This window comes from Pseudophryne corroboree, chromosome 10 (genome assembly GCF_028390025.1).
Source record: "Pseudophryne corroboree isolate aPseCor3 chromosome 10, aPseCor3.hap2, whole genome shotgun sequence".
NCBI classification, from domain to species: Eukaryota; Metazoa; Chordata; class Amphibia; order Anura; family Myobatrachidae; genus Pseudophryne; species Pseudophryne corroboree.
In genome coordinates this window covers 312743482-312763552 of record NC_086453.1, presented here as the reverse complement: position 1 = coordinate 312763552, position 20071 = coordinate 312743482, and positions in this window count along the sequence as shown.

The following is a 20071-nucleotide window of genomic DNA, read 5'->3' as shown; positions in this document are numbered from 1 at the left end:
AGCCCCCCCATCCCCGTGTCTCTCAGCCTCCTGCATTCCCCTGTGTCTCTCTCTCCCTCTGTGTCTCTCAGCCCCCCCATCCCCGTGTCTCTCAGCCTCCTCCATTCCCCTGTGTCTCTCAGTCTCCCTCTGTGTCTCTCAGCCCCCCATTCCCCTGTGTCTCTCAGCCCCACATCTCCCTGTGTCTCTCAGCCCCTACATTTCTCATACGTCCTAGAGGATGCTGGGGACGACATCAAGACCATGGGGTATAGACGGGATCCGCAGGAGACATGGGCACTCTAATGACTTTTCATTGGGTGTGAACTGGCTCCTCCCTCTATGCCCCTCCTCCAGACCTTAGTTTTAGAAATGTGCCCAGGTCGACTGGATGCACTCTGAGGAGCTCTACTGAGTTTCTCTGAAAAGACTTATATGTTAGGTTTTTTATTTTCAGGGAGATCTGCTGGCATCAGACTCCCTGCTTCGTGGGACTGAGGGGGCAGAAGCAGAACCAACTTCCTCAGAGTTTAATGGCTCTGCTTCTGGCTGACAGGACACCATTAGCTCCTTAAGGGAATTGAACGCTAGCCGTGTCTAGATGCTCACTCCCACAGCACGCCGTCACCCCCCTCACAGAGCCAGAAGTCAGAAGACAGGTGAGTATGAGAAGAATGATCTTCAATCAAGTAAGTGACGGCTGAGGTGCGGCGCAGCTGGCGGGAGCGCAGCGCGCCATTGCTGCCCACACACACAGGCACTGCAGGGTGCAGGGCGCGGAGGGGGGGAGCCCTGGGCAGCAAGAAAAATACCTCAAACTGGCTAAAAGGGGGCATAAGATGCCGCTGGCACAGCCCTACCCCCGCCAGTATAATTAATAAGTCAATATACGGAGTGTAGGGACGCGCCATTGTGCGGGCGGAGCTTCTTCCTCAGGCAGCCAGCACACTACTCAGCGCCATTTTCTCTCTCTCCTCAGGCTGCAGAGAACACGCTGGTCCTCTCCTCCACTTCTGACAAGTACAGGGTGCTATAAAGGGGGGGCACAAAGCGATTGTGGTGCATTTGATAGTGTATATTACTATTTAAAAGTGCTTTTGGGCTGTGGATATACTGTGTTCACAGGCAATACTGGCGCTGGGTTTGTGAGGGGGCTGCTCCTATCCTGTGTCCCTCTGACAGATTTTACTGTGGGTCTGTCCCCAAAATAGGCATGTCTGAGGCAGGGTTCCTCCCCGGAGGAAGCCATTTTTGGGGACACAAAGTTGTAATGTGGTGGCGCTACTGGCACACCAAGAGCCTGCATGGGTGAAAGAGCTATGTGACAGTATGCATCTGATTAACCGTAGATTGGATAAGTCTGAATCTAAGGCTGCATGCTGGAGAAAATCTGTGGAAGATGTGATTTTTCAGGATGCTGTTATTCCTTATGCGGGCGGCCCCTCTGGGTCACATAAGAGACCATTTGCAAATGTTGTAAACACTGATACCGACACGGATTCTGATTCTTGTGTCGACAATAGTGAATCCAGAGAGATAGATCATAAATTGGCAAAAAGTATACAATATATGATTGTGGCTATAAGGGACGTGTTGGAGGTTACAGAAAGCACTCCTGTACCTCAGGAGAAAGCTTATTTTTGTAAGGAAAAGAAATCCAAAGTCACGTTCCCTCCTTCACACGAACTAAATGCTCTGTTTGAAGGGATGTGGGTGAATCCTGATAAAAAAAAATTTGTCTTCCCAAAAGGATTCACATAGCTTATCCTTTCACGGTGGAAGACAGGAAAAAATGGGAGTCACCCCCTGTGTTAGACAGTGCACTTTCCAGGTTGACAAAGAAGGTAATTCTCCCTGCTCCTGGCACGGCTTCTCTTAAAGAGCCGGCAGACCGCAAAATGGAAACGACATTAAAATCCATTTATGTTACCAATGGTACACTGCTCAGGCCCACTATTGCCTACACATGGGTGAGTCGCCAGAATAAAGAGAGAAACACCTTTACCACTGCGCAATACACTCAAAATGCAGCCCAGGTTGCTCTAGGTACACCAAACCATACAACAGAATTACAAAAGAAAAAGGAGGTCCCTGTGGCGCAGATAAGAGTTACATGTATCACGATATATATTGGAAACCAATCCTTAGTCTCAAATCCTTCAGAGCAAGTCCTTGTTGTCGTTCAACTTGAGGTACCTCAACCAGGAGAGAGACACTTAGTGTAACACCGTTTTAACAACACACAAGATCAATAATGTGGTACGGTATCACACTCACATTTGAGTAGTATAATACATGCTCATCATCCCCCAAAAATGATAGTGGTATCCTGAAAAGTCTTCCTCCAATGGGATATATGAAAATCAGAGGCGAAGAATATAGTGCAACACTGTTTTTCATAAATACCATAAATTTAATAACACCATTACACTCACATTCTTTAAAAACATAAAAGCATATAACCCTCCATGGGAGTAACAGCTCACACTTGGACGTAAATTCCAAACCGACAAGGCAGAGTCCTCGTTTTCCAGATGTTATCAGAAGAGGCTGTGTGCTGGTCCCAAGGAAGTCATCTGAATAACCACCTGCTTTACGCGTTTCGGACTATGAAAGTCCTTCGTCAGAAGCATGGTGGTAGAGTACACAGTTCATCTATTTATACTTTGGATAATTAGCCTAAGTACAATCCTAGACCGGCCTCCCACCCCCTGTGTTTTCGGGCGCCAAAAAACAACATTCAAAACAAGGAATGGCGTATAAGCAATCGTAACGTCACTTCCGGTAACTGGCGGAAACCACATCTTGCGTTCCAATAACGTGAGATCCCGCTACATCATTTCCGGTCGACGGGTGTGTCGCATAATGCGTTCCTCTGTAAACCATCCATCCGGAAGAATACTAAATAGCAGTAGTTTTTTGGCGACCGGAAACACAGGGGGTGAGAGGCCGGTCTAGGATTGTACTTAGGCTAATTATCCAAAGTATAAATAGATGAACTGTGTACTCTACCACCATGCTTCTGACGAAGGACTTTCATAGTCCGAAACGCGTAAAGCAGGTGGTTCTTCAGATGACTTCCTTGGGACCAGCACACAGCCTTGTCAAAGTCGAAAAATATTGAAGAATACACAGCACATATAAACTGCACACACATGCCCACTGCGCGTGCACTTGTTCTGCCGTGAGTGCACATATCCGCAATTTGCGTATGGTCGCTCCCGCGTGACCTGCGCATCGGCGCGTGGTATGGGTATTTACGGCAGAGTTTCTGTACATATGGAGGGCCATTAGAACACATTACATATTTAGTCCAAGTGGTGCACAGTGTACACATAGTCTCCTTGCACCACATCAGAAAGTTATAGCTGTTTAAATGGTTGCAGAACAAAGGGATTCACCTTTACAGGATAAGAGGGGACAGACTAAGGTTATAAGGTGGTATTTGGTATCCAGCTGTGGGGTATTTTAAGGGAAACATTCCGGTGTTGGTCTGCGGAAGATAGCATGTTCCTGTGGATAGACCATAGCATGTTCCTGTGGATAGTTATGTGCAGAAGCAGAATATAAATATAAACTGTATTTACTGTATATTATGTATGCGGCGGGAATCCAGAGGAGACCACCCACAAGAACAGTTGAGAAAGACGTCGCCTACCTTTTCAAATCAACCTATGACCTCTCCTGTACTGTAAAGGTGCATCCCTGTGTCCAATGGACAAAGGGATTACAGTATCCATTGTATTGCTTTTGTTGACTTGTATAAATAAAGCCTGCTGCAGAGCGGCCAGACACAAGACTCACAACGTTATCTATTTGATTACGGAGGACTGGACCAGGAAGCGCACGCGAATATTCTCACGTATGTACATTGACTGTAGCCATTATTCTGTTATATATATTGTCTGTATTGTAGTGTATAATTTGTATTGTAAACCCCCTTTCAGAAATAATCCACTGTGGTGTTGGAACCCAGCGGTTAATCACAATTGGTGTTGTGTCCTCATTGCCCTGCTAAGGTTTAAAGTGTACTATTATTGCATAGCATTGCTGTAGAAGGTTTAAAGTGTATCTCTGGGTGTGTACGCGCTGAGAGTACTTTGTACCGTCAGCGCGGTGTGTGTACGCAAAGTCCGTACACTGTACGAGACTCTGTCCGCAAATAGCGTAAAAGGTGCGTAGAGTGTGAACTAAGTATAGCGGCCGCAGCGGCTAAAGGTTTAAAGTGTATTGATGGTGTGTTTAAGGTATAGCTTTTATTCCTGTAAAGATAATCGACATTATCAGCCTCTTCTGATAACATCTGGAAAACGAGGACTCTGACTTGTCGGTTTGGAACTTACGTCCAAGTGTGAGCTGTTACTCCCATGGAGGGTTATATGCTTTTATGTTTTTAAAGAATGTGAGGGTAATGGTGTTATTAAATTTATGGTATTTATGAAAAACAGTGTTGCACTATATTCTTCTCCTCTGATTTTTATATACCCCATTGGAGGAAGACTTTTCAGGATACCACTATCATTTTTGGGGGATGATGAGCATGTATTATACTACTCAAATGTGAGTGTGATACCGTACCACATTATTGATCTTGTGTGTTGTTAAAATGGTGTTACACTAAGTGTCTCTCTCCTGTTTGAGGTACCTCAAGTTGAACAACAACAAGGACTTGCTCTGAAGGATTTGAGACTAAGGATTGGTTTCCAATATATATCGTGATACATGTAACTCTTATCTGCGCCACAGGGACCTCCTTTTTCTTTTGTAACATGGGCGAGTCGCGCTATTGAAAAATGGTCAGAAAGCGTGTCATCAGAAATTGACACGATTGATAAAGATGAGATACTCCTTAAGTTGGGAATATCAAGGACGCTGCCGCCTACATGCTGGAAGCAATGAAGGATATTGGACTCTTGAGTTCACAAGCCACTACCATGGCAGTATCGGCTAGGCGGGCATTATGGATTCGCCAGTGGAACGCGGATGCAGATTCCAAAAGAAACATGGAGGCTCTCCCATATAAAGGTGAGGCCTTATTTGGCGATGACCTGGATGCGTTAGTCTCGGCGGCTACCGCAGGTAAGTCAACATTTTTGCTCTCTGCGCCTGCTCCGGCAAAAAAGACCTATCACCCGCAAATGCAGTCCTTTCGGCCCAATAAATACAAAAAGCGAGAGGTTCCCCCTTCTTTGCAGGTAGGGGAAGGGGAAAGAAGCTCACACCGGCTCCAGGTTCCCAAGAGTAGAAGTCTACCCCTAATTCTGCCAAATCCCTAGCATGACGCTGGAACTCCCTTGCGGGAGACCGCTCGGGTGGGGGCACGTCTCAGACTCTTCAGCCAAGATTGGATTCTGTCTGGCCTGGATCCCTGGGTGTTGCAAATAGTATCCCAGGGATACAAACTAGAGTTTCAAGATGTTTGCCCATGCCGATTTTTCAAATCAACCTTGCCAGCTTCTCCACCAGAGAGAGAAGCAGTAACAGCGGCAATCCAAAAATTATGTCAAGACCATGTTATAGTCCTGGTACCGTTGTCACAACAAGGGCGGGGTTTTTATTCAAGCCTCTTTGTTGTTCCGAAGCCGGACGGCTCGGTCAGACCGGTCCTAAATCTAAAAGATCTGAGTTTCTTCCTGAAAAGGTTCAAGTTCAAGATGGAATCACTTCGGGCGGTGATTGCCAGTCTGGAGGAGGGGGACTACTTAGTGTCGGTGGACATAAAGGATGCTTACCTGCATGTTCGCATTTATCCTCCTCACCAGGCTTATCTGAGATTTGCGATTCAGGATTGCCATTACCAATTCCAGACGTTACCTTTGGGTCTCTCCATGGCACCGAGGGTATTCACCAAGGTGATGGCGGAGATGATGGTCCTCCTTCGTCAGAAAGGAATCAATATAATCCCTTATTTGGACGACCTCCTGATAAAGGCGAGATCCAGGGAGCAGTTATTACAAAACATATCCCTCTCGCTGTCAATACTCCAACAACACGGGTGTATCATAAATTACCCAAAGTCACAGTTGGAACCGTCGACAAGGTTGTCTTTCCTCGGGATGATTCTGGACACAGAAGTTCAGAGAGTATTTCTTCCGCTGGAAAAGGCTCTGAAAATCCAGAAAATGCTAAAACAGATATTGAAACCATCAAGTGTGTCGATCCATCAGTGCATTCGGTTGTTGGGGAAGATGGTGGCGGCCTATGAGGCAATACAGTTTGGCAGATTCCATGCCAGAGTATTCCAGTGGGACCTGTTGGACAAGTGGTCGGGGTCACACCTACACATGCACAGAAAGATAATCCTGTCGTCAAAAACCAGGATTTCGCTTCTGTGGTGGTTGCATAGCTCTCACCTGCTGGAGGGACACAGGTACGGGATTCAGGACTGGGTCCTAGTAACCACGGATGCAAGTCTCCGAGGCTGGGGAGCAGTCTCTCAGGGAGAAAACTTCCAGGGTCGTTGGTCACAACAGGAAGCCTGCCTTCACATAAACGTTCTGGAGCTAAGAGCCATTTACAACAACCTTCGACAAGCGGTACATCTTCTTCAAGACCGTCCCATGCAGATCCAGGCGGACAATGTAACAGCAGTCGCATACATAAACAGGCAGGGCGGAACGAAAAGCAGAGCGGCAATGGCAGAGGCGACAAAAATCCTTCGGTGGGCAGATAAACATCTACAAGCTTTGTCGACAAATATTCATTCCGGGAAGTAGACAACTGGGAAGCAGACTTGCTCAGCAGACACGATCTCCATCCAGGAGTGTGGGGCCTCCACCAAGAAGTCTTCGCAGAGGTGACAAGTCTTTGGGGAGTTCCCCAAATAGACATGATGGCGTCTCGTCTCAACAAGAAGCTTACAGAGATACTGTTCCAGGTCGAGAGACCCTCAAGCAGTAGCAGTGGATGCACTGGTGACCCAGTGGGTGTTTCCGTCAGTGTATGTTTTCCCTCCACTTCCGCTGATCCCAAAAGTACTCAGGATCATAAGAAAGACAAGGGTTCGAGCAATCTTCATTGCCCCAGACTGGCCAAGAAGGGCTTGGTACCCAGATCTTCAGCAGTTACTCATAGGAGATCCTCGGCCTCTTCCTCCTCGGGAGGACCTGCTGCAGCAGGGGCCGTGTCTGTACCAAGACTTACCGTGGCTACGTTTGCGGCATGGCTGTTGAGCGCCGTATCCTAGCCAGGAAGGGTATTCCTAAGGAGGTCATCCCCACCCTTATTTAGGCCAGAAAGGGAGTAATGTCAAAACATTACCACCGTATTTGGAGAAAATATGTGTCTTTGTGTGAATCCAAGAAAGCTCCTATGGAAGAGTTTCACTTAGGATGTTTTCTCCATTTTTTGCAGGATGGTGTGGAGACGGGCCTGCGATTGGGATCAATCAAGGTCCAGATATCGGCTTTGTCAGTGTTCTGCCAAAAACAATTGGCCTCTCTTCCAGAGGTTCAGACCTTCGTGAAAGGGGTTCTGCACATCCAGCCTCCATTCGTGCCTCCAGTGGCACCATAGGACCTTAACGTGGTATTGCAGTTCCTTCAATCGGATTGGTTTGAGCCTCTACAAAAGGTAGAGTTGAAGTTTTTCACTTGGAAAGTGGTGATGCTTTTGGCATTGGCATCCGCAAGGCAGGTGTCGGAATTGGGGGCCTTGTCTCACAAGAGCCCTTACCTGATTTTCCATGAAGATAGGGCAGAGTTGCGAACTCGCCAACCTTTTCTTCCAAAGGTGGTTTCTGCTTTTCACATAAACCAACCTATTGTGGTGCCAGTAGTTACTGTCACATTCACTGATTCAAAGTCTCTAGATGTGGTTAGAGCTTTGAAAATCTATGTTGCTAGAACAGCTCGTATACGGAAAACAGAGGCTCTGTTTGTCCTGTATGATCACAACAAGATTGGCTGTCCTGCTTCCAACCAGACTATTGGATGTTGGATTAGAAATACGATTCAGCAAGCTCATACTATGGCTGGATTGCCGTTACCGACGTCGGTAAAGGCCCACTCCACTAGGAAGGTGGGCTCATCCTGGTCGGCTGCCCGGGGGGTCTCGGCATTACAACTTTGCCAAGCAGCTACTTGGTCAGGGTCAAACGCATTTGTTAAGTTCTACAAGTTTGACACCTTGGCCGATGAGGACCTAAAGTTTGGTCAATCGGTACTGCAGGGTCATCCGCACTCTCCCGCCCGTACTGCAGCTTTGGTATAGACCCCATGGTCTTGATGTCGTCCCCAGCATCCTCTAGGACGTATGAGAAAATAGGATTTTGATAACCTACCGGTAAATCCTTTTCTCCTAGTCCGTAGAGGATGCTGGGCGCCCGTCCCAGTGCGTACTTTACCTGCAGTTTAGTTATTACAGTTACACAAGTTGTGTTATCTTGGTTTCAGCATGTTGCTGCAATTAGTTCATGCCTGTTGGCATGTGTTATGTTGAATGCCATGTGTGCGGCATGGTTGAGGGTGTGAGTTGGTAGATATCTCACCACTAGTTAAGTAATTCCTTTCCTCGAAATGTCAGTCTCCCTGGGCACAATTCCTACAACTGAGGTCTGGAGGAGGGGCATAGAGGGAGGAGCCAGTTCACACCCAATGAAAAGTCTTTAGAGTGCTCATGTCTCCTGCAGATCCCGTCTATACCTCATGGTCTTGATGTCGTCCCCAGCATCCTCTACGGACTAGGAGAAAAGGATTTACCGGTAGGTTATCTCAGCCCCTTCCATTCCCCTGCGTCTCTCAGCCCCCTCCATTCCCCTGCGTCTCTCAGCCCCCTCCATCCCCCTATGTCTCTCAGCCCCCTCCATTCCCCTGTGTCTCTCGGTCTCCCTCTGTGTCTCTCAGCCCCCCATCCGCCTGTGTCTCTCAGCCTCCTCCATTCCCCTGTGTCTCTCGGTCTACCTCTGTGTCTCTCTGCCCCCCATCCACCTGTGTCTCTCAGCCCCCTCCATTCCCCTGTGTCTCTCGGTCTCCCTCTGTGTCTCTCAGCCCCCCCCCCCCATCTGCCTGTGTCTCTCAGCCTCCTCCATTCCCCTGTGTCTCTCAGTCTCCCTCTGTGTCTCTCAGCCCCCCCATCCCCCTGTGTCTCTCAGTCCCCCCATTCCCCTGTGTATCTCAGCCCCCTCCATTCACCTATGTCTCTCGGTCTCTCTCTGTGTCTCTCAGCCCCCCCATCCCCCTGTGTCTCTCAGCCTCCCCCATTCCCCTGTGACTCTCAGCCTCCCCCATTCCCCTGTGTCTCTCAGCCTTCTCCATTCCCCTGTGTCTCTCAGCCCCTTCCATTCCCCTATGTCTCTCGGTCTCTCTCTGTGCCTCTCAGCCCCCACCATTCCCCTGTCTCTCAGTCTCCCTGTGTCTCTCAGCCCCCCATCCCCCTGTGTCTCTCAGCCCCCTCTATTCCCCTGTGTCTCTCTGCCCCCCTATTCCCCTGTGTCTCTCTGCCCCCCCCATCCCCCTGTGTCTCTCAGCCCCCCCATCCCCCTGTGTCTCTCAGCCCCCCATCCCCCTGTGTCTCTCAGCCCTCTCCATTCCTGTGTCTCTCAGCCTCCTCCATTCCCCTATGTCTCTCTCTGTGTCTCTCAGCCCCCCATCCCGTGTCTCTCAGCCCCATCCATTCCCCTGTGTCTCTCTGCCCCCTCCATTCCCGTGTCTCTCTGTCTCCCTGTGTCTCCCAGCCCCCCATCCCCCTGTGTCTCTCAGCCCCTCATCCCCCTGTGTCTCTCTGCCCCCTCCATTCCTGTGTCTCTCTGTCTCCCTCTGTCTCTCAGCCCCCCATCCCCCTGTGTCTCTCAGCCCCCCATCCCCCTGTGTCTCTCTGCCCCCTCCATTCCCGTGTCTCTCTGTCTCCCCGTGTCTCTCAGCTCCCCCATCCCCCTATGTCTTTCAGTCCCTCCATCCCCCTATGTCTCTCAGCCCCCTCCATTCCCCTGTGTCTCTCTGTCTCCCCCTGTGTCTCTCAGCCCCCCCCCCCATCCCCCTATGTCTCTCAGTCCCCCTATCCCCCTATGTCTCTCAGCCCCCCCATCCCCCTGTCTCTCTGCCCCCTCCATTCCCGTGTCTCTCTGTCTCCCTCTGTGTCTCTCAGCCCCCCATCCCCCTGTGTCTCTCTGCCCCCTCCATCCCCCTGTGTCTCTCAGCCCCCCCAAACCCCTGTGTCTCTCTGCCCCCTCCATCCCCCTGTGTCTCTCAGCCCCCCCATCCCCCTGTGTCTCTCAGCCCCCCCATCCCCCTGTGTCTCTCAGCCCCCCCATCCCCGTGTCTCTCTGCCCCCTCCATCCCCCTGTGTCTCTCAGCCCCCCCATCCCCCTGTGTCTCTCTGCAGCCTCCATTCCCCTGTGTCTCTCAGCACCCTCCACCCCCCATCCCTCAGTGTCTCTCTTTCTCCTCCTCCCCTTTTAATATAGATCACTGTGCAGTCAAAAATATTCTTTTACGCATATTAAATGATCACCTTCTATTCATTAGCTAGAAAGTCTATAGGGTATAATTTAGTGATGATTTTTATATATTTATAAAAATATACATTTTCTCCACTAAGGAGTCATACTTGAGAGAGGCTTTGTTACATTTGGTGTAATAATAAGAATTTACTTACCGATAATTCTATTTCTCGTAGTCCGTAGTGGATGCTGGGAACTCCGTAAGGACCATGGGGAATAGCAGCTCCGCAGGAGACTGGGCACAAAAGTAAAGCTTTAGGACTACCTGGTGTGCACTGGCTCCTCCCCCTATGGCCCTCCTCCAAGCCTCAGTTAGGATACTGTGCCCGGACGAGCGTACACAATAAGGAAGGATTTTGAATCCCGGGTAAGACTCATACCAGCCACACCAATCACACCGTACAACTTGTGATCTGAACCCAGTTAACAGCATGATAACAGAGGAGCCTCTGGAAAGATGGCTCACAACAACAATAACCCGATTTAGTTAACAATAACTATGTACAAGTATTGCAGACAATCCGCACTTGGGATGGGCGCCCAGCATCCACTACGGACTACGAGAAATAGAATTATCGGTAAGTAAATTCTTATTTTCTCTGACGTCCTAGTGGATGCTGGGAACTCCGTAAGGACCATGGGGATTATACCAAAGCTCCCAAACGGGCGGGAGAGTGCGGATGACTCTGCAGCACCGAATGAGAGAACTCCAGGTCCTCCTCAGCCAGGGTATCAAATTTGTAGAATTTAGCAAACGTGTTTGCCCCTGACCAAATAGCTGCTCGGCAAAGTTGTAAAGCCGAGACCCCTCGGGCAGCCGCCCAAGATGAGCCCACCTTCCTTGTGGAATGGGCTTTTACAGATTTTGGCTGTGGCAGGCCTGCCACAGAATGTGCAAGCTGAATTGTACTACAAATCCAACGAGCAATAGTCTGCTTAGAAGCAGGAGCACCCAGCTTGTTGGGTGCATACAGGATAAACAGGGAGTCAGATTTTCTGACTCCAGCCGTCCTGGAAACATATATTTTCAGGGCCCTGACAACGTCCAGCAACTTGGAGTCCTCCAAGTCCCTAGTAGCCGCAGGTACCACAATAGGCTGGTTCAGGTGAAACGCTGAAACCACCTTAGGGAGAAATTGTGGACGAGTCCTCAATTCTGCCCTGTCCGTATGAAAAATCAGGTAAGGGCTTTTATAAGATAAAGCCGCCAATTCTGACACGCGCCTGGCCGAAGCCAGGGCCAACAGCATGACCACTTTCCATGTGAGATATTTCAAATCCACAGATTTAAGCGGTTCAAACCAATGTGATTTTAGGAACCCCAAAACTACATTGAGATCCCAAGGTGCCACTGGAGGCACAAAAGGAGGCTGTATATGCAGCACCCCCTTGACAAACGTGTGAACTTCAGGAACTGAAGCCAGTTCTTTCTGGAAGAAAATCGACAGGGCCGAAATCTGAACCTTAATGGATCTTAATTTTAGGCCCCTAGACACTCCTGTTTGCAGGAAATGCAGGAATCGACCCAGTTGAAATTCCTCCGTTGGGGCCTTCCTGGCCTCGCACCACGCAACATATTTCCGCCAAATGCGGTGATAATGCTTTGCGGTCACATCCTTCCTGGCTTTGATCGGGGTAGGAATGACTTCTTCCGGAATGCCTTTTTCCTTCAGGATCCGGCGTTCAACCGCCATGCCGTCAAACGCAGCCGCGGTAAGTCTTGGAACAGACAGGGTCCTTGCTGGAGCAGGTCCCTTCTTAGAGGTAGAGGCCACGGATCCTCTGTGAGCATCTCTTGAAGTTCCGGGTACCAAGTCCTTCTTGGCCAATCCGGAGCCACGAGTATAGTTCTTACTCCTCTTCGTCTTATAATTCTCAGTACGTTGGGTATGAGAGGCAGAGGAGGGAAACACATACACTGACTGGTACACCCATGGTGTTACCAGAGCGTCCACAGCTATTGCCTGAGGGTCCCTTGACCTGGCGCAATACCTGTCCAATTTTTTGTTGAGGCGGGACGCCATCATGTCCACCTTTGGTTTTTTCCAACGGTTTACAATCATGTGGAAGACTTCTGGGTGAAGTCCCCACTCTCCCGGGTGGAGGTCGTGCCTGCTGAGGAAGTCTGCTTCCCAGTTGTCCACTCCCGGAATGAACACTGCTGACAGTGCTATCATATGATTTTCCGCTCAGCGAAGAATCCTTGCAGCTTCTGCCATTGCCCTCCTGCTTCTTGTGCCGCCCTGTCTGCTCACGTGGGCGACTGCCGTGATGTTGTCCGACTGGATCAGCACCGGCTGACCTTGAAGCAGAGGTCTTGCTTGGCTTAGGGCATTGTAAATGGCCCTCAGCTCCAGGATATTTATGTGAAGTGATGTCTCCAGGCTTGACCACAAGCCCTGGAAATTTCTTCCCTGTGTGACTGCTCCCCAGCCTCGCAGGCTGGCATCCATGGTCACCAGGACCCAGTCCTGAATGCCGAATCTGCGGCCCTCTAGAAGATGAGCACTCTGCAACCACCACAGGAGAGACACCCTTGTCTTTGGTGACAGGGTTATCCGCTGATGCATCTGAAGATGCGATCCGGACCATTTGTCTAGCAGGTCCCACTGGAAAGTTCTTGCGTGGAATCTGCCGAATGGGATTGCTTCGTAGGAAGCCACCATATTTCCCAGGACCCTTGTGCATTGATGCACTGACACTTGGCCTGGTTTTAGGAGGTTTCTGACTAGTTCGGATAACTCCCTGGCTTTCTCCTCCGGGAGAAACACCTTTTTCTGGACTGTGTCCAGGATCATCCCTAGGAATAGAAGACGTGTCGTCGGGATCAGCTGCGATTTTGGAATATTGAGAATCCAACCGTGCTGCCGCAACACTACTTAAGATAGTGCTACCCCGACTACCAATTGTTCCCTGGATCTTGCCCTTATCAGGAGATCATCCAAGTACGGGATAACTAAAACTCCCTTCCTTAGAAGGAGTATCATCATTTCGGCCATTACCTTGGTAAAGACCCGGGGTGCCGTGGACAAACCAAACGGCAGCGTCTGAAACTGATAGTGACAGTTCTGTACCACAAACCTGAGGTACCCTTGGTGAGAAGGGTAAATTGGGACATGGAGGTAAGCCTCCTTGATGTCCAAAGACACCATATAATCCCCTTCTTCCAAGTTCACAATCACCGCTCTGAATGACTCCATCTTGAATTTGAACCTGTGTATGTAAGTGTTCAAGGATTTCAGATTTAAAATAGGTCTCACCGAGCCGTCCGGCTTCGGTACCACAAACAGCGTGGAATAATACCCCTTTCCCTGTTGCAGGAGGGGTACCTTGATTATCACCTGCTGGGAATACAGCTTGTGAATGGCTTCCAATACCGCCTCCCTGTCGGAGGGAGACGTCGGTAAAGCAGACTTTTGGAAACGGCGAGGGGGAGTGCCTGAGTCCGCTTGTAAAGCCCCAGCGTCATGCTGAGGACTTGGCAGAAAAACGGGAGAGGGCTTCTGTTCCTGGGAACTGGCTGTTTGCTGCAGCCTTTTTCCTCTCCCTCTGCCACGGGGCAGAAATGAGTAGCCTTTTGCCCGCTTGCCCTTATGGGGCCGAAAGGACTCCGCCTGATAATACGGCGTCTTCTTATGTTGAGAGGCTACCTGGGGTAAAAAATTTGGATTTCCCAGCAGTTGCCGTGGCCACCAGGTCTGATAGACCTACCCCAAATAACGCCTCCCCTTTTTAAGGCAATACTTCCATATGCCTTTTGGAATCAGCATCACCTGACCACTGCCTCGTCCATAACCCTCTTCTGGCAGAAATGGACAGCGCACTTACTCTTGATGCCAGTCGGCAACTATCCCTCTGTGCATCACGCATATATAGAAATGCATCTTTCAAATGCTCTATAGTCAGTAATATACTGTCCCTATCTAGGGTATCAATATTGTCAGTCAGGGAATCCGACCAAGCCACCCCAGCACTGCACATCCAGGCTGAGGCGATTGCTGGTCGCAGTATAACACCCGTGTGAGTGTATATACATTTTAGGATATTCTCCTGCTTTCTGTCAGCAGGTTCCTTAAGGGCGGCCGTATCAGGAGACGGTAGTGCCACCTGTTTTGACAAACGTGTGAGCGCTTTATCCACCTTAGGGGGTGTTTCCCAACGTGCCCTATCCTCTGGCGGGAAGGGGTATGATGCTAATAACCTTTTAGGAATTATCAGTTTTTTATCGGGGGAAACCCACGCTTCATCACACACTTCATTTAATTCCTCAGATGCAGGAAAAACTACAGGCAGTTTTTTCTCACCAAACATAATACCCTTTTTAGTGGTACTTGTATTATCAGAAATATGTAAAACATTTTTCATAGCATCAATCATGTAACGTGTGGCCCTACTGGAAGTCACATTCGTCTCTTCATCGTCGACACTGGAGTCAATATCCGTGTCGGCGTCTGTATCTGCCATCTGAGGTAACGGGCGTTTTAGAGCCCCTGATGGCTTTTGAGACGCCTAGACAGGCACGAGCTGAGTAGCCGGCTGTCTCATGTCATCAACCGTCTTTTGTAAAGAGCTGACACTGTCACGTAATTCCTTCCATAAGCTAAGCCACTCAGGTGTCGACTCCCTAGGGGGTGACATCTCCATTACAGGCAATTGCTCCGCCTCCACACCATTTTCCTCCTCATACATGTCGACACAATCGTACCGACACACAGCGCACACACAGGGAATGCTCTGATAGAGGACAGGACCCCACTAGCCCTTTGGGGAGACAGAGGGAGAGTATGCCAGCACACACCAGAGCGCTATATATATACAGGGATAACCTTATAGAAGTGTTTTTCCCCTTATAGCTGCTGTTTTATTTATACTGCGCCTAATTAGTGCCCCCCTCTCTTGTTTTACCCTTTTCTGTAGTGCAGGACTGCAGGGGAGAGTCAGGGAGACGTCCTTCCAGCGGAGCTGTGAGGGAAAATGGAGCCCGTGTGCTGAGGAGATAGGCTCCGCCCCCTTCTCGGCTGACTTTTCTCCCGCTTTTTGCTGTATTCTGGCAGGGGTTAAAATACATCCATATAGCCCTGGGGGTTATATGTGATGTATTTTCGCCAGCCAAGGTGTTTCTATTGCTGCTCAGGGCGCCCCCCCCCCCAGCGCCCTGCACCCTCAGTGACCGGAGTGTGAAGTGTGCCTGAGGAGCAATGGCGCACAGCTGCAGTGCTGTGCGCTACCTTGGTGAAGACTGGATGTCTTCTGCCGCCGATTTTCCGGACCTCTTCTTGCTTCTGGCTCTGTAAGGGGGCCGGCGGCGCGGCTCTGGGACCGGACTCCGAGGCTGGGCCTGTGTTCGGTCCCTCTGGAGCTAATGGTGTCCAGTAGCCAAGAAGCCCAAGCTGGCTGCAAGCAGGCAGGTTCGCTTCTTCTCCCCTTAGTCCCTCGATGCAGTGAGCCTGTTGCCAGCAGGTCTCACTGAAAATAAAAAACCTAAAACTAAACTTTTACTAAGAAACTCAGGAGAGCCTCCTAGATTGCACCCAGCTCGGCCGGGCACAAAAATCTAACTGAGGCTTGGAGGAGGGTCATAGGGGGAGGAGCCAGTGCACACCAGGTAGTCCTAAAGCTTTACTTTTGTGCCCAGTCTCCTGCGGAGCCGCTATTCCCCATGGTCCTTACGGAGTTCCCAGCATCCACTAGGACGTCAGAAAAATAATAATTTTCCATGAAATGTGTTGACTGCAGTGGTGGATTTTACCTATAAGCTGCAGCAGATGCAGTCCATAGAAGTCGGGAGTTTGCGCATATGCAGTACCGTCGCCGCTACTGCGCATGCACCAGTCCTGGCATCTGTGCACTACATTGTACACTACAGATGCCCGGACCCGGCTGGCAGTGGGGACAAGGGAGCAGGGACCCAGCGGCAGGGTCAAGGGAGCAGGGAGTCGGCAGCACACCCAGCAGCAGCCCCCCTCCTCCACCGAGGTAGGAGCCGCCGCTGGCTGTCAGTGCTTTATTTTTACAAATATCAGTGTGTCACACAACACAATACCAGCATCTATGACTGATTAAATAGGGTTAAATTCCCCTTGAGGTGTGCTGATAGCATCTGATCAAAGCAACTTAAGGGCCCTACAGACTGGGCGACCTGCCCAACCACCGATACGGCAGATGGGCGACCCGGTGGCGGGGGGAGGTGACGGGGGGAGTTAAGTTTCTTCACTCACCCCGTCACCCGGCGCCATAGCAATGCATGCTAATATGGACAATCTCTGCACGATATGAACGAGTTCTCGTTCATTAATGAACGAGTACGTTCATATCGTGCAGTGTTGTCTGCCAGTGCGTAGGGCCCTTTAATTAGCTTTAATAATGTATGCATATGAATAACCTCTCTTACATCATACTGTCCTGATCTGTGGTTAGATCAGCAACATTGGGGGTCATTCCGAGTTGTTCGCTCTCAAGCTGCTTTTAGCAGCTTTGCACACGCTAAGCCGCCGCCTACTGGGAGTGAATCTTAGCATAGTAAAATTGCGAACGAAAGATTAGCAGAATTGCGAATAGACACTTCTTAGCAGTTTCTGAGTAGCTCCAGACTTACTCGGCATCTGCGATCAGTTCAGTCAGTGTCGTTCCTGGTTTGACGTCACAAACACACCCAGCGTTCGCCCAGACACTCCTCCGTTTCTCCAGCCACTCTCGCGTTTTTCCCAGAAACGGTAGCGTTTTTTCACACACACCCATAAAACGGCCAGTTTCCGCCCAGAAACACACACTTCCTGTCAATCACACTACGATCACCAGAACGAAGAAAAAACCTCGTAATGCCGTGAGTAAAATACCTAACTGCATAGCAAATTTACTTGGCGCAGTCGCACTGCGGACATTGCGCATTAGCGACTAATCGCTCCGTTGCGAGAAAAAAATAACGAGCGAACAACTCGGAATGACCCCCATTGTTTCTAAACTAGAATGTAGCAACTTGCAACTTTGTATTCATATGTATCAGTGTCCCCTCACAGCAGCTGATTCGACAGTTACTTTCAGCTTATATTAAACAGAGACTGTCTGCTTTACTGATTACTATTGCACGACACAGGCATGGGGGACGCATGGACTGGACTCATGAGATTCCTGAGGGTTCGGGGATCCCTTGGAATCTCACGGCCCATTACCTGTGCCCCCTTTGACCCCCCACCCCCACCCGCCTGTTGGGCCTGACCAGGGCCGTAACTAGACTTCTTAGTGCCCTGTGCCAGGAAGAGAATTGGCGCCCCCCATTTTTTCAATAGGAACATAAAGTGCATTCCTCATAGGGAAGGGACACGACACAATTGATCCCAGAGAAAGCCCATGCTATGATGTCCCTTCCCACACACATAGAATATGGATTTGGACACAAATCCTCTTTATTCCACAATCATGCACTCAACCTGAGAGCTCGCTGCCATTCAGCCACAATACCCCTCATTAAATAACACATTTTCATATATTTCCACAGCCAGGACTCAAACCCACAACCTGCTGCATCCCAGCCAAACACCCCACCCACTGAGCCACTTGATCCCGCATAAAACTAAGAGATTTCTAACCATATGAAACTACCTGTACCCCGTAAAAAAATAACCAGCCCCATAATCGAGCAGATCCATGCAGTGTGCAGCCACACATCCAATCTCTTCCAGCCACACACTACATAGATCCGCCCAGCCACAACGCTGATCACCCCTTCACAAAGTACAAGGTAAGCTTCAAATAGTTAAAACTCTCCAGCTTGGAATTCGCTAGCTTTCTAGGCAGATAGTCCAATGAAGAAAATGTCTGATTGCAATGTCATAGGCAACGGATTCGAATCCCAGGCACATCAGCATCCCGAATTGTCATAAAAGGCAGTGCGACTGAACAACAAAGAGCTATCAAGTCAAGTCCATGAATGCTGTATAGGTATTAGTGACAAAAATGGGGTGGGGGTAGGAGACAGGGACCGTCAGGAGATGCTGGGCTTCAAAAAGGGGGGGAAGCTGGAATTAAAAGTAATTAGATCATTCATAATTGACAAGTGCTGCCAACAGCGCCCCCTACTCTGCAGCGCTATGTGTGGAGCACACCGCACACACCTAGTTACGGCCCTGGGCCTGACTGTACACTAAAGGGGGGTACTCACAGAGCGATATTCTAAGCAATCTGACTAGATTGCTTAGAATTTAAGCAGGATCGCTCCGTGTGTACCTCATACAGCGATAGCGATGCGCAGCCCCGCGCATCGCTATCGTTGGTGCTAGATTGGCCTGCCGTGCAGGCCAATCTAGTGGGTCGCTCATTTCACCCGCTGGGTGAAATGAGCGCCCCCCCCCCCGTCTCCCCCCGCACGCGCAGCACAGATCGCGCTGTGCTGAGCGGCGGGAGAGATGTGTGCTGAGCGGTTCGCTTAGCACACATCTCTCCCACATCGGCCAGTCTATATGGGCCTTAATAGAGATTTCATAGACAATGCAAAGTTTTTAACTTTTGTTTTTATTAAGCATGCAAAAATTAACCAGGCGCTAATATATCACAACCCAACTATAATGATTGTGCTGCTATAGTATTTAGTATCGATATTTGAAACAATACAATATATATTCAAGCTGCAAGAAAAAATTGACTTGGGGTAAATCAAGTCAAAAAGAGAGAAACCGGCACTTTAAAGTCTCCGGTGACTTAGAAACAACAAACACATTGATTCCTGCGCTAATTAATTATACAAATGATATGGCTCAGAGTTTGCTTGACTCAATAAAAACAAAACAAGAGGATAATTTAATATATTTTATATGATTCTTTTTTATTTTTATCACACATACATACATGTATGTTAAGAATTAATTATGAATAAATTAATTAGACCGGTCTAAATAAAACATTAATCAAAAAAAGCAAAAAACAGAACATAATAATAAGATAATAATAAGCTAAAGGAGGTGGATCATAAGTAAACTACTGTGCACAGAAAAATCAATAAAATTGGTAAAAATCAGTCCATATGTAGGATCGTGCAGATAATTTAACCAGCTATAAATTGCAACAGTGTCTCATTGTGTTTTGTAGTGTTAGACACTCTTCATCAAATTGCCACTCAGCCAAAATGCAATAGGTAAGTGCAACAAACGCTCCACAACGGAGCTTTAATATGATTCGCACCTGAAGCTGACATGCGGAACAGGAAAATAATATATGAGACGGTCTCGGGCTGCGGGAGGGCGCTTCACTGGCGCCTGATGTATTATTATTGTTAATTACCCCGACTTCCAGGCTCTGTGAGTCCACGTCTCCGGGTGCCGTATGCAGACACCTACGTCCCGTTGGTGAGCACACACTCACCGTTGATTCTCCCGGTGATGCCGCTGAAGCCCGACTTCCAGGCTCTGTGAGTCCGCGTCTCCGGGTGCCGTATGCAGACACCTGCGCTTTGGTGGTACTCACACGTTCACCATTGATTCTCCAGATAATGTCGCTGGAAATGATGTGCTGTAAAAGTGCAATTTAGCTGGTGCAAAAAGGTCCAAATAAGCTGCTTCTCTGACGCGTTTCGCTCCTCTTATGGGGGCTTCCTCATGAGGAAGCCCCCATAAGAGGAGCGAAACGCGTCAGAGAAGCAGCTTATTTGGACCTTTTTGCACC